The sequence below is a fragment of the Callithrix jacchus genome, chromosome 19 (assembly GCF_049354715.1).
Source record: "Callithrix jacchus isolate 240 chromosome 19, calJac240_pri, whole genome shotgun sequence".
NCBI lineage: Eukaryota > Metazoa > Chordata > Mammalia > Primates > Cebidae > Callithrix > Callithrix jacchus.
In genome coordinates, this window is record NC_133520.1 from 35604925 (window position 1) to 35616237 (window position 11313).

The following is an 11313-nucleotide window of genomic DNA, read 5'->3' on the forward strand; positions in this document are numbered from 1 at the left end:
ACCCGGTAGGAACCCTGCTCCCCAACAAAGAACTTTCTCACCTCTATTTCTGCCCTCCAATTCCAGATGGAGCAGTGTGGAGGTAGATAAAGAGGTTCCATATGCCGAAGTGCCAGGGAATGAGGCCCAAGAAAGCCTGAGGGCTAAGCCCAGGAGGACAGGGGTGTCCTCTTCTTACCAGCCATCCCTCCCTCGCTCCTTGGGACCAGCTGTTTGACCCTGGGAAGAACTGCCTTTCTGTCTGTCTCCACAGGGCTCACCTTTAGAAATGACCAAAAAGAAGTGGATGTACACCCACCCCTCATTTACTCTAATCAGGCATGAAATCTTTGTAACTAAGTGAAAAAAACTGTTAAGGGAACCGGTTCCATTCATCATTGTTTGAACTGAGCATATGTGAAGGGTAGAAATAGAACGTTCACATATAATGGATTGACAACAGACTACCCCTGGGCGGGGCGGTGGTGATGGGGGGTGGGGGTGAGGGGAGAATGAACATGAGCTGTAAAACTCCCAGAACCTCAAAGCCTGTTTCTACCAGTTTCCCTATGGACGGTCCTGAATTATTTCTAGTTAACAGACTGTAACACAATGCTCTAGTCTCTTTATGATCAGAAGGGATGGGGGTGGGGGTGGGGGTGGGGGCTTGGCTAGGCTCTCCTTGCCTCTCCATTTGCCATGATGGACAGAAGTATATTGTGCCTCAGTTCGTGTGTGCAGAGACAGCTGTGTGGCAATGCGGGAAGACAGCTGGTGGTGGCAGGGGTGCTGCTGGAGACAGGAATGCCTCCCCCACAGCAAACCCTATATCGTGGGGAGATAATCATAGAAAATGAGGTAGGATAGAAACTATAAAACCCCCAATATGACAACTCCAGCACCGTAATATTTCATAGCTGCTACAGTGGTGAGTTTAGGCTGCTGTCAGCTGCTGCCTTGTATATTTAACCATGTCACTGGTTTCCCCTCCCGCTCCTGTGTTTTCTTGTAACCTGCCCATGAAATAAAGATTAGCTGAATAATCAGATTATTTGTAAATGAGAACTGGACCTAGGAAACAAGTAGCTGTTCTTTGAGGGCTTTTCTTAAACCTCATTTTAAGTGTAGACTTAAGTGAAGCAGTTGGTGAATGAACTTTTACATTCATCGCATCTGCAGCTTTTGATGGTCAGGAGTTGCAGGGCGAATGTTTTCTGGTACTCTGGAGACAGGGGTAGGCATTCAGACCAGCTCTGAAAGGGGCGCCACCGATCTTGTAATGACATACTTTTGGGTGATGGATGTAAGACACCACCATACCCTTCATTTAGACACGGGCTGAAAGGGTAGCCAGATCCTCTGTCCTGCTCCAGGCTTCCAGGGACCCCTGTCTTTTTGCCCTGCCTAAGGGAAGGACCAGCTGGGATTTCCTTGCCAGACTCATGGTCCCTGGGTAAAGGAGATCTCCTGGTACTTCACCACTGCTGCTCCTCGGCATCTTCCCTGCACATTGCTCCAAATGTCATTTCCATTTAACTGTTTTGCAAGCCAATTTGCCCCATCCTAATGCAATTTGCTGAGGACAGTGAGGGAGCAGAGAGGGCAGTCTGCATTGCCCTCCCTTTATCAGTGGGTCCCCGTACAGGATCGGCTGCAGAGTGGAGGGAAATAGCTCCTTTAGGTAACGCTGGCTGGTGGCAGCAGGGGCAAGTTCCAGAATGAGGAGGGGATGGTGGTGATGCCAGGTGGAAAAAGGGGAAAGAAAAACATTCTTAACAGATTCCACTCTGTTTCCTTGGTTCCCTACCCTCTCTCCTCACTACCCCTTCAGCCCCCAGGCCACCGCCCAAGAGAGATCACAGGTAATTAGTTAAAATGATGCTCTGTGAAGAGAGAGGGAAGTTAATGAATTCTTCTCTCTTCTTACCTGGAGGTCAGAGGGGAGAGGGCTCAAGCAACTCTAGGAGCTTTCTGGGGTGACGGCACAAAAGCCTTGCATTTCAGTTAGGAATAGCTGAATTCCTCCAGCCAAGGTTATCTCTTCCTGGGGCTCTGTCACTCAGTAGAAGGCCCCAGAATCCAAAGCCAACCCAGAGGGAAGAGTGAAGTTTCAAGGGGTAGGAAAGAAGCCCAGCAAAGGAGGGAGACTGCTATTGTGGGGGGAGATGGGAGAGCTAAACCTGACTCCTGCTCTCAAAACCTCCAGCCCAGGCCAGCCCAGATACTCATCTTGGCCTGCCGCTCTTAAACCTTATCCACTGTGCACATGAATGGAAGGAGATGAATGTGCCCCCAAATTTCTGTGGGTTCCTCCCAGCTGATGGACCCCCAAGTGACTACCCAAGCTATGACTGACCTTCCCAATTCCCTCAAACTGATCCTGTCTTCATGTCCCTTGCCTACCTTCTACTGGTGTGTCACTGTCACTCTAGGATCTTAGTTTCCAATGGGAGACCTGTTCCTACTTCCACTGCCCACCTCATGCACTCTCATTTCTGGACCCTTACTGACTTAGAGCCCCAAATCTTTTATCCAACTTCCACTCTCCCATTATTTCTATCCCCGCCCTGAGCAGAGCGGAGTTTGAGTAGGCAGGTCCCACTAAGGGCAAGGAGCATTCCAAACAGGTGGGTATTTTTCGGGAACCTAGAATGGCAATTTCTGGTGACTCTGGCCATCTAGACCATGATTGGCATCAGAGAGACTACCTGTGGGATGGCTAAAAAGGGCTAGAATTTTCTAGGATCCCTACCTCACTTGTGGGGTGGGACAAGGAAGAGTACATGGAAGGATACCTTCTCAAAGGATTCATCAGGAGCCTCTGGGACCCTAAGCAAACTCCCATTTCAACCCCCAGCACTCCTGAGGTGCTCAAACTACGGGGCTGGACCCCGGCTAGGCCATACCCCGGGAAGGGAGTCCGAAAGATGGAGCAATTAGACCCATTCTGTGCCTGGGAATCTCTCCCCGAGCCTTATGGAACCCGCGCAAATGATGTTTTCCCCTTCCCCTGATTTCCATTTCCCATCGGAAGGGACAGCCGGCGGCCACCAGGGACTCCAGCGCTGGAGTGAACGCCCCCAAATCGATCGCTGGCCACAGTGGCTTTGGGTTGTCTCGCTCGTGCCACCGAGGCCCTCTTTGGGCTCCAGCTCCCGGGACAGCTTTGACGCCCGGAGCTCCCCATAGCCGCAGAGCGCCGGCAGGTGCGCTGTGGAGGCGCGCGGCGGAGCGCTGCTGCCTCCCGCAGCCCGGGCTGGGAAGCAGGCGGCCGGCCGAGAAGCCTGGGGCGGGAGGCAGTGGCTCCAGTGAGCCTGCGATCGCGCGCACGCAGCGCTCCGGCCCGCCAAAGTGGCCGAGCCCGCGCGGGGACTTGCCCTCCGCGGCCGAGCCCAGGTGCCTGGGGCCGGGACCCCAAAGAGGTGGACGCGGGAGAAGCCGCCGCGGGTGTGCGCGCGCGTGGGGTGAGGGCGGAGGGCGCCGCGACTCCGAGCGCCCGGCCCAGCGGCCGCTTACCCAGCTCGGCAGCGTCGGTCTGTCCTTCCGTCCCCGCTCCGTCCTCCTCGGCCGCCGGCTTCTGAGGGCGGCTCGAGGCCCCTCTCCCTGCTCGCAGCTCGGAATCACGGAGACGACCAAATCCACATGGAGTCCAAATTCATTAAAATCCACGTCAAGCCACTAGCCACTTATCTGTATTCCTGAAGTCGCCCCTTGGTCTCCGCTCCGCGCGCCCCTCAGTGCTCCGTCGCCCCGCAGCAGCCGGGCTGGGCGCTGTCGCCGGCTCGCGGGGGACACCCGGAGGCGCCGAGGGGGCGTGTGGGGGTGGCCGGCGGCGTCTCTCGCGGGGAAGAAGCAGAGCCCCGGCTGTCTTCAGATTTTCCCAGCGCGACTTTCCAGGCTCCTCTGACATCAGCAATCCCGGCGCTTCCTTCCCTTCTTGCTCCCGGGTTCGTTCACAGTCCCATTTCCTCCGGGAGCCTGGCTCTCCAGATCTATTTCGAGGTTTGCTCCGCTGGCTCCGGCGCTCGCCCTCCCTACCGCTCCCAAGCTCGCGGGGTCTCTCTCCTGATCGCTCGCTCTCTCGGCTGAAAAATTCCCAGCAACTGCGCTCCGCCGCCCTCCCGCTCCAGTCTGGCGCGGACGCCGCTCCGCCCGGCAGCTCTGGCTCCCGCGGTGGCGGCGGCGGCGGCGGTGGCGGAGCCCTGAGCGCCGGCCTCCCTATTTTACCATGCAGCTCATTATCATAGAGGCCGCGCATTAACCCCCTCCCCGCCGGCCACGTCCGCCCGGGCGGGGGCCGCGCCCGCCGCTGGCACCGCCCGCCACCGCCAGCCCCCGCCCCTCCCCCGCCAGCGCGGACTTCCTCTTCTGCCAGCTGTCAACAAAGGAGAAGCAGGTTTGGCATCCGGAGGCCGCCCCGCTGCCTGTCCTGCGCCCAGCTCAGCACCGGACCCAACGGCCACCTTAAGTAGCCAAGGGGGCGAGGAAAATGCTGCCAGGGCCCAGGGATTCGAATCCGGGCCTTCCAAGCTCAATTGGCTTAGCCCCCAGTGGGGGTAGAAGGTCGAGGGTTGGGGTCTGGGGGAAGCTCAGGACACAGGCATGGTGGGCGAGGGCAGTAGGGACAGGGACTCCCCGCCATTCGCATCACCTGTCACCACGCACATCCTGCACACCTCCCTCCTCTTCATCTTTAATTTGAGTGAGGGTGAGTGGGGAGGAACCCGGCTTGCCTGGTGGGGTTGAGACTGGAGTCTTGGAATTTGTGGGAGCAAATTTCCTCTTCTTGTAAATTAAAGGGGGAAAAAAAGGCCAACAAGCTGTCAAATAAGGCTTGAAGTTGTTAATATTTTTGCAATGAGAAAATGAGCCTTGCTCTGAATTGAATCTCAAGCTTCCAGCCCTGATAGATATCCTGGGCGTCTGATGAATCCTGACTGGGACGGGGGCATCGGGGATGGAAGAGGAGCTTTCTATATCCAATGCAGAGTCTGCTTGGCAGGGGAATCAGAGGGGTGGCGCTAAGATAACTTATTGTAATAACCTAAGGTAAGAGGTTTCAGGATTCTGGATGACAATGCCTCGGTGCCCTTAAGCGCCATACAGTCTCAGTATCTCCGTAGCCTCTAGACACTGCTCTCTGGAAGGAGCCTGCAAGCTGGCCCCCAGCCAGTTCACAGGATCTTGTGCAGTCCCTGCTCGCTATTAGAGCGCACATGAGTTTACTCATGTCCAAGTATTCTGATAAACTTCCTCTACTGCCCTCTGGTGGCCACAGTCCTCAGTGGTAAAAAATCGAAAAAACAACAACAAAAATCACTGCAGAAACCCTGAAAGCAATTGCACGAAATTCTCAGAGCAGTAGGAGCAGAAGAAAGGAAGTAAGGGAGGGATGAAGAAAGGGAGCCAGAGAAAAGAGAGTGAGAAAGAGAGGAAGAAGAAAAAAGGTGATCTAGATAACCAGTCATCTCGAACAATTGTTCATTCAATACAGGACTGGAAGATCTAGGCTCTACTCCAACATCTGCAGAAATTAGCTAATTCTCCAAAAGTTCTTCATTGTAATTAGCTGAAATTTGTGTTCCCGTAACTTTCACGGGTTACTGCTAGTTTTGTCCTGTGGAGTTACAAAGAATCTAAGCTGTGGTGCCTGATCCAGACCTGTTCTTTCCTTCAAACTACTTTAGCATTTATTGTTGGTAAAACACCAGTACATTATCATATTTACCCTGTATTATTATTTTATTTCTTTTTATAAGTAGATCTTGTCTCCCCATGCAGATAGTCTAGTCGATGCTCTTATCTCTAAGTAGACTGAATCTAAACCACAATTTATTAAGAAAGATGATTCGAATAAGATGATAGAAGATTTTGGAACATTTCCCCCGTTTGTTCATGGAGTCTGGCCAGCTACACCTAAGACTAGGAGTGGTAGGACTGGAGGCATGTAATTAATAAAGCTCCAAGCTGAAAATTAGGGCTTCTGGTTCTAAATCAAATGCTGTCTGACTCTGGAAGAGGTCATCTCTCTTCCCCATGCCTCAATTTAATCACATCTTGGGAAGATTATGATACAATTTAAATAATTTTCTCATACTGCCCCCCCTACTCCTGTGGTCCAGAAATAAATCCTAGAATGAAGAGCAAGGAAGCATAAAATGAAACACACTCCTTTACTCACCCCATCTTTTACCCCCACGCCTCCCCTCTCTTTCCTGAATAAAGGGAGAGACAGAGAGAACACAGGCGGGAGAACACATTGCCGCTGACAGGGTGGCAGGATGCCATGCAGATTCCGCATTGCCAATAAACAGGGTCTAAGATCTGAGTCCTGCGAGATTATGGACAAACCTGTGGTCAGCATAGCAATGGAAAGAATGCTAACTTGATCCACTGGGATGGGCCCTGGATGAAGTACCTCTGAGTTCTCTAGGCCACGGTTTGTCCATCTGTAAGATGGGAATTTCTGTCTTTACTCTCCAGACAGCTGGGGAGATTAAAATAGATATACGTAACAGTATTGAAAGATTTAGCAGTATCATCAAAATGGAAAGATTGTTGTTATATTTAGTCCTAATAGGCTAGAACAAATATGGATCTTATTAGCTAAACATCTAATTATAATAACATGCTCTGAGAATTTAAGAAAAAACCTTGGGTTCAGGGTTCATATTTAGATTTGACATCCTCTGAGGCAGTGGTGGTGTACATGCGCCTCTAGTCTTTACATGTTTTTGTTAACCTTACCCTTTTGATCTGGGTAGTCATTCATTTATTATGCAGATATTTATAAAGAGCAAATTTACTAATTTTTTTCCTTTAATAAAACTATATACAGTCCATAATTACCACTTTGGCACATACTTTTAAAGAAAGCATGGCAATAACCCTACAGATTGTATACCCTCAGCTCTGTCTATCTCTTTCTGAGGTTTCCTAGCCTTCTTGTATGTTTCTGGCCTTCACTATATTCTTCCTCATTCTGTCCATCGGATGTCAGACCCACAGTCCCTGGGAACTGACCAGTTCTCTGTCAGGGCCTTGTAGTTCATTCTCATTTTCATCCAGAGGGATAGACATAGTCTGGCACATTTGTGAGCAGGCTTGTAGATATTTAACAGATATTTATCAAATGAATGAATGAACAAATGAATGAATGGGGAAATGTTTATCTTATGCCAAATCTTCACCTTTGGAAAATCACAGCACACTCAACAGGGTTCTCCGCTCACCCCAGCCTACGTACCTGCCCTAGTCAATATATTCCTGGAACCTCACATTTGGAAAGTCATTTGTCACTGCTGCATTATTGTTCCAGGCCCCAGGCCTCTTCTTTGCTTGTCACTAGATGGGTGACTTAGCAAGAGAATGAGAGAAGTGGTAGGGGACAGGGCACCAGAATTCTGGAATGGCACAGAAATGCTTCCTGTGAGGAATGAGTATTTCTCCTGTGGAAGGCAGGTCTGGCTAAGCTGCTCCCACCTGCATTTCCCAGGCTAGGAGCAGGTCTTGGCCCTGGAAAGCAAGCTCTTAGGCTTTAAGGAGCACAGACCCAAATGGGCAAGTAGCCCATCCCCAGGGGAAGTCCTTTTTGTCACAGCAGCAGCTCCAGCCCCACAAATAGATGCCAGTACAGTAGCCCCTTGGATCACAGGAGGTATTTTTGGTGCTGGAAGCCAGCCACACTTTGGCAGGCTTTCAGCATCAAGTCTGCTCCCTTTAGAGGTGGGGGTGGCAAGCCATCAGTGTTTAGCATGGGAATGCTGCCTGCCAGTATGTGCATGCATATATTTAGGGCGCCTTGAGTTGGCTGGGAACTGGGCTCAGGAGGCTGTGTGGACCTGTGCCTTGGAGCCAGGGGGGCTCCTGCTTGCCAGTGTCAGAGGCAGTGTTTGGAGGGTGCACTGGCTGTTGTCCGGCTTGTATCTGGCTCCCAAAGCTGAGACCACTGATGCCACCACCAAGTTGATGGGTTTCTACTCTAAGATGCATGTCATCTTTTATTGGCCCTGAGCCCGGGCTTGCCACCATAGACAGGCAGAAATGTGGTCCCTTCTGTCTCCCTACCAGGTACCTCCCCCTTCACCCAGCAGACGCTGTCAGGCAACCACAGCAGCAGGGCAGCCTCCCCTACCCACCACATTGTTAGGAACAAAGGGATCGGTCTGACAGGCCAGATTGGAGTGTGTGGGCCAAGTCCCATGAATGGAAGAGAGAGACTGCGGGATGCCAGAGTGGTGGGTCTCAGCCCGGGCAACGGGGCTGGCAGCCCAGGACACAGGAACAGGGCACCTGCTCCGGGATTCTCAGCACCATTCATAAAGACATCACCCTCCCCTCCCCTCCCCTCTCCTCCCTTCACAAATCCCACTTTCCTGTGTACTTTAAACAGTAGCAAGCCTGTTAAGGCTCCAAATCAAACAAGGCAGGATTTCACTCCTTTCTCACTAAACCTCCCACGAGCAGAGCTTATGTCCCTGTATACCTCGTCCTCTTTCCCTAACACTCCCTCCCCCCCTCCATCCACCTAGTGTGTTGCTCTGTGAAGCCCAGGCAACTGCAGTGGTGGTGGGTGTCTGTAGTCCCAGCTACTGGGGAGGCTGAGGCAGGAGAATTGCTTGAACCCAGGAGGTGGGGGTTGCAGTGAGCTGAGATCACACCATTGCTTTCCAGCCTGGGCAACAGAGTGAGACTCCATTTGCAAGATCAGAAGCCTTCAGGGGAGGGGTGGGGCAGGGGAGTATGGACAACGGGGCTCCAGGCATGGAAGATGAAGTCTGAGGCTCAGACCTTTCTTTTGCTCTATTCCTAGCACTATGGGTCAGGAAAAGGGCCTTCCTCTCTTATTTTTTTCTAAAAGAATCCCCCAAAATGAGAAACTAATCATTTGGTCACAGAATCCCTGGCTAAATCTCTTGGTGCCTCAGTTTCCTCCTTTATAAAGTAGAATAATATTTATTGTATTTCATATCTTGCAAGATGCTGACTATGAAAGGGCTTCACGAGCCAGAAAGCATCATACAAATGCATGGGGATATTCTCTTAAAACCTGAGAGTTTCATCCAGAGGCAAATCTATTTCCCAACTGCAAAACTGCAGTTCTTCTCTTGGTTGGTTTTCTAGGAAAAACAGCTGGGCTCACTGGAAACATCCCTTGGCTTGCGGGGTCATTTGTTGACCGTTACCTCAGGATCCCTCCTTCTCTCCTGCTCTTCCACTAGAAAATGCTGCAAAGAGGCTGGGCATGGTGGCTCAAGCCTGTAATCCCAGCACTTTGGGAGGCCAAGGCGGGAGGTTCAAAAGATCAGGAGTTTGAGACCAGCCTGGTTGACGTTGTGAAACCCCGTCTCTACTAAAAATACAAAAATTAGCTGGACATGGTGTTGGGTGTCTGTAGTCCTAGCTACTGGGGAGGCTGAGGCAGGAGAATTGCTTGAACCCAGGAGGTGGGGGTTGCGGTGAGCCGAGATCACACCATTGCTTTCCAGCCTGGGCAACAGAGCAAGACTCCATCACAAAAAAAGAAAGAGAGAGAGAAGGAGGGAGGGAGGGAAAAAGAAAGAAAGAAAGAAAGAAAGAAAGAAAGAAAGAAAGAAAGAAAGAAAGAAAGAAGGAAAGAAAGAAAGAAAGAGAAAGAAAAAAGAAAGAGAAAGAGAAGGAAAGAAGAAAAGAAAATGCTACAGAGAAAAGAGATTCAGTCCACCAACCTTCCCCTATGGAACCACAAAGCACACCCATGCTGCTGTTGGTCTTCATTACTTAGCAGCCCACGTACACACCCACAGCCTCCCAGGCACAAGGGTGGGTGACGTGCCTTGGAGAACATGCCATACAAATTCCTTGCCTAGGAATTTGTATGGTCCCATTCCTCGTGGGCTGAGATGTATTATGCCAATGTGCTTTTGGGGTCCGCCCCTGCTCAGCAGCCCTCGCTGGCCAGGAAGCCTGTGCCTGTGCCGAGTCACTGACCTCCTGGCTTTGACTCCCAGCCTGGTTCAGAGGACAGTTGCTGCCAGAACTACAGTTGGGCTGCTAAGTCTTTCTGAGGGCTCAGTGTCTCCTGGGCAGGCCTGCCAGGGCTCTCTGAGGCGAGGATTGTACTGAACAAAACCAGTACCATTTATTGCTTTGAGATCAGAAGTTCACAGAACTGCTGGGAAGTGATCATTTTGTCGTGGTTTCTTCATTGAGACAAAACAACAGCTTTTCTTCAGTTACCCATAGTTATCGTAAGATAATGGTAAAGGTTAAAGCATATTGAGGTCCTGCTTTGCACTAATACTAATCCTCCCCACTCTAATCTTACCAGGAAATAAAGTAATGATTATCACCCTACCTCCCTTTTGTTGGGTCAGGGTCTTGCTTTGTTGCCCAGGCTGGAGTGCAGTGGTGCGACCATAGCTCACTGCAGCCTCCAACGCCTGGGTTCAGCAATCCTTCTGCTTCGGTCTCTCAAAGCCCTGAGATTACAGGTATGAACCACCATACCTGGTTTATCCTCCCACCTTACAGATGCAGAAACTGATCACATCGTGGTGCCAAGGTCACGCAGTAGTGTGTGGTATGGTCAATGTGAATACAGGTCTATCCCACACCCATTTTCTCTAATTTTTGCTCTTTTCTGATGATGAGATGTGTGAAAGTGTGGGAGTCCATCAGTGTCGGAGTTTGAATGCCAGTGAGAAGCAAAAGGCTTCATCCTGCTTCTTAGCATTCCCCCAGCCAAGGACCTAGAGCCCTGCCACAAGAGAAAGCCCCCAGACTCATCATGAGTCAGGCAAAACATCGCGGACTTTAGTTCTGCCGAGGGTGAGGAGTGTCATTTTCTCTTACAAAGGAGAGCGTGTTGTTGTAATTGTTATGATTTTTATAAACAATCATACTAATGAGCTCAATTCTCCCTGATTTTACGGAGAGGGAGGGTGTGTTTAACAATGGGAGTTGGCTGGTAGAAAAGACATTGCCAAAACATGCAAATCTCTACTAGCTTACGTCACCTCTGCCCTTACAACACTACATATGTGGCCATGCCTGCCTTTCAAAATAATGGGATAATTGGGTGCAACGCATGTCACCCCCACCCCTTAGAGAGAGCATGCCAGTCGGTCTTTGTGGAAATCCACGGGGAGCCGGGTGAGCAAAACACCAGTGTCTGCCTCTCCTTGATTGCTTCGGTGCCCTACAAACCCCAACAGAATTGAACTCACAGCTCCTCCTAATTAGGGGAGAGAGAAAGACAAGAATGATGGCGAAGAATTTCTTCCTGCTTCTGACTGCAAGCTCTTCAGGGACAGACCATTAAGCCCCCAGCCTCCAACTTCTCTTTCCTGACTA

At 51.0% G+C, this 11313-nt stretch overlaps 1 protein-coding gene across 1 annotated transcript in view; it reads right to left on the reverse strand.

Moving 5' to 3' along the window:
• PLXNA2 (plexin A2) overlaps positions 1-4175 on the reverse strand; it is a 223882-nt gene extending 219707 nt beyond the window's left edge. The window contains exon 1 of the mRNA XM_035280804.3: positions 3496-4175. The gene's annotated coding sequence lies outside the window, so the exon portion shown is untranslated. The remainder of the gene's footprint in view (positions 1-3495) is intronic.
• Between the last annotated feature and the right edge of the window lie 7138 nt (positions 4176-11313).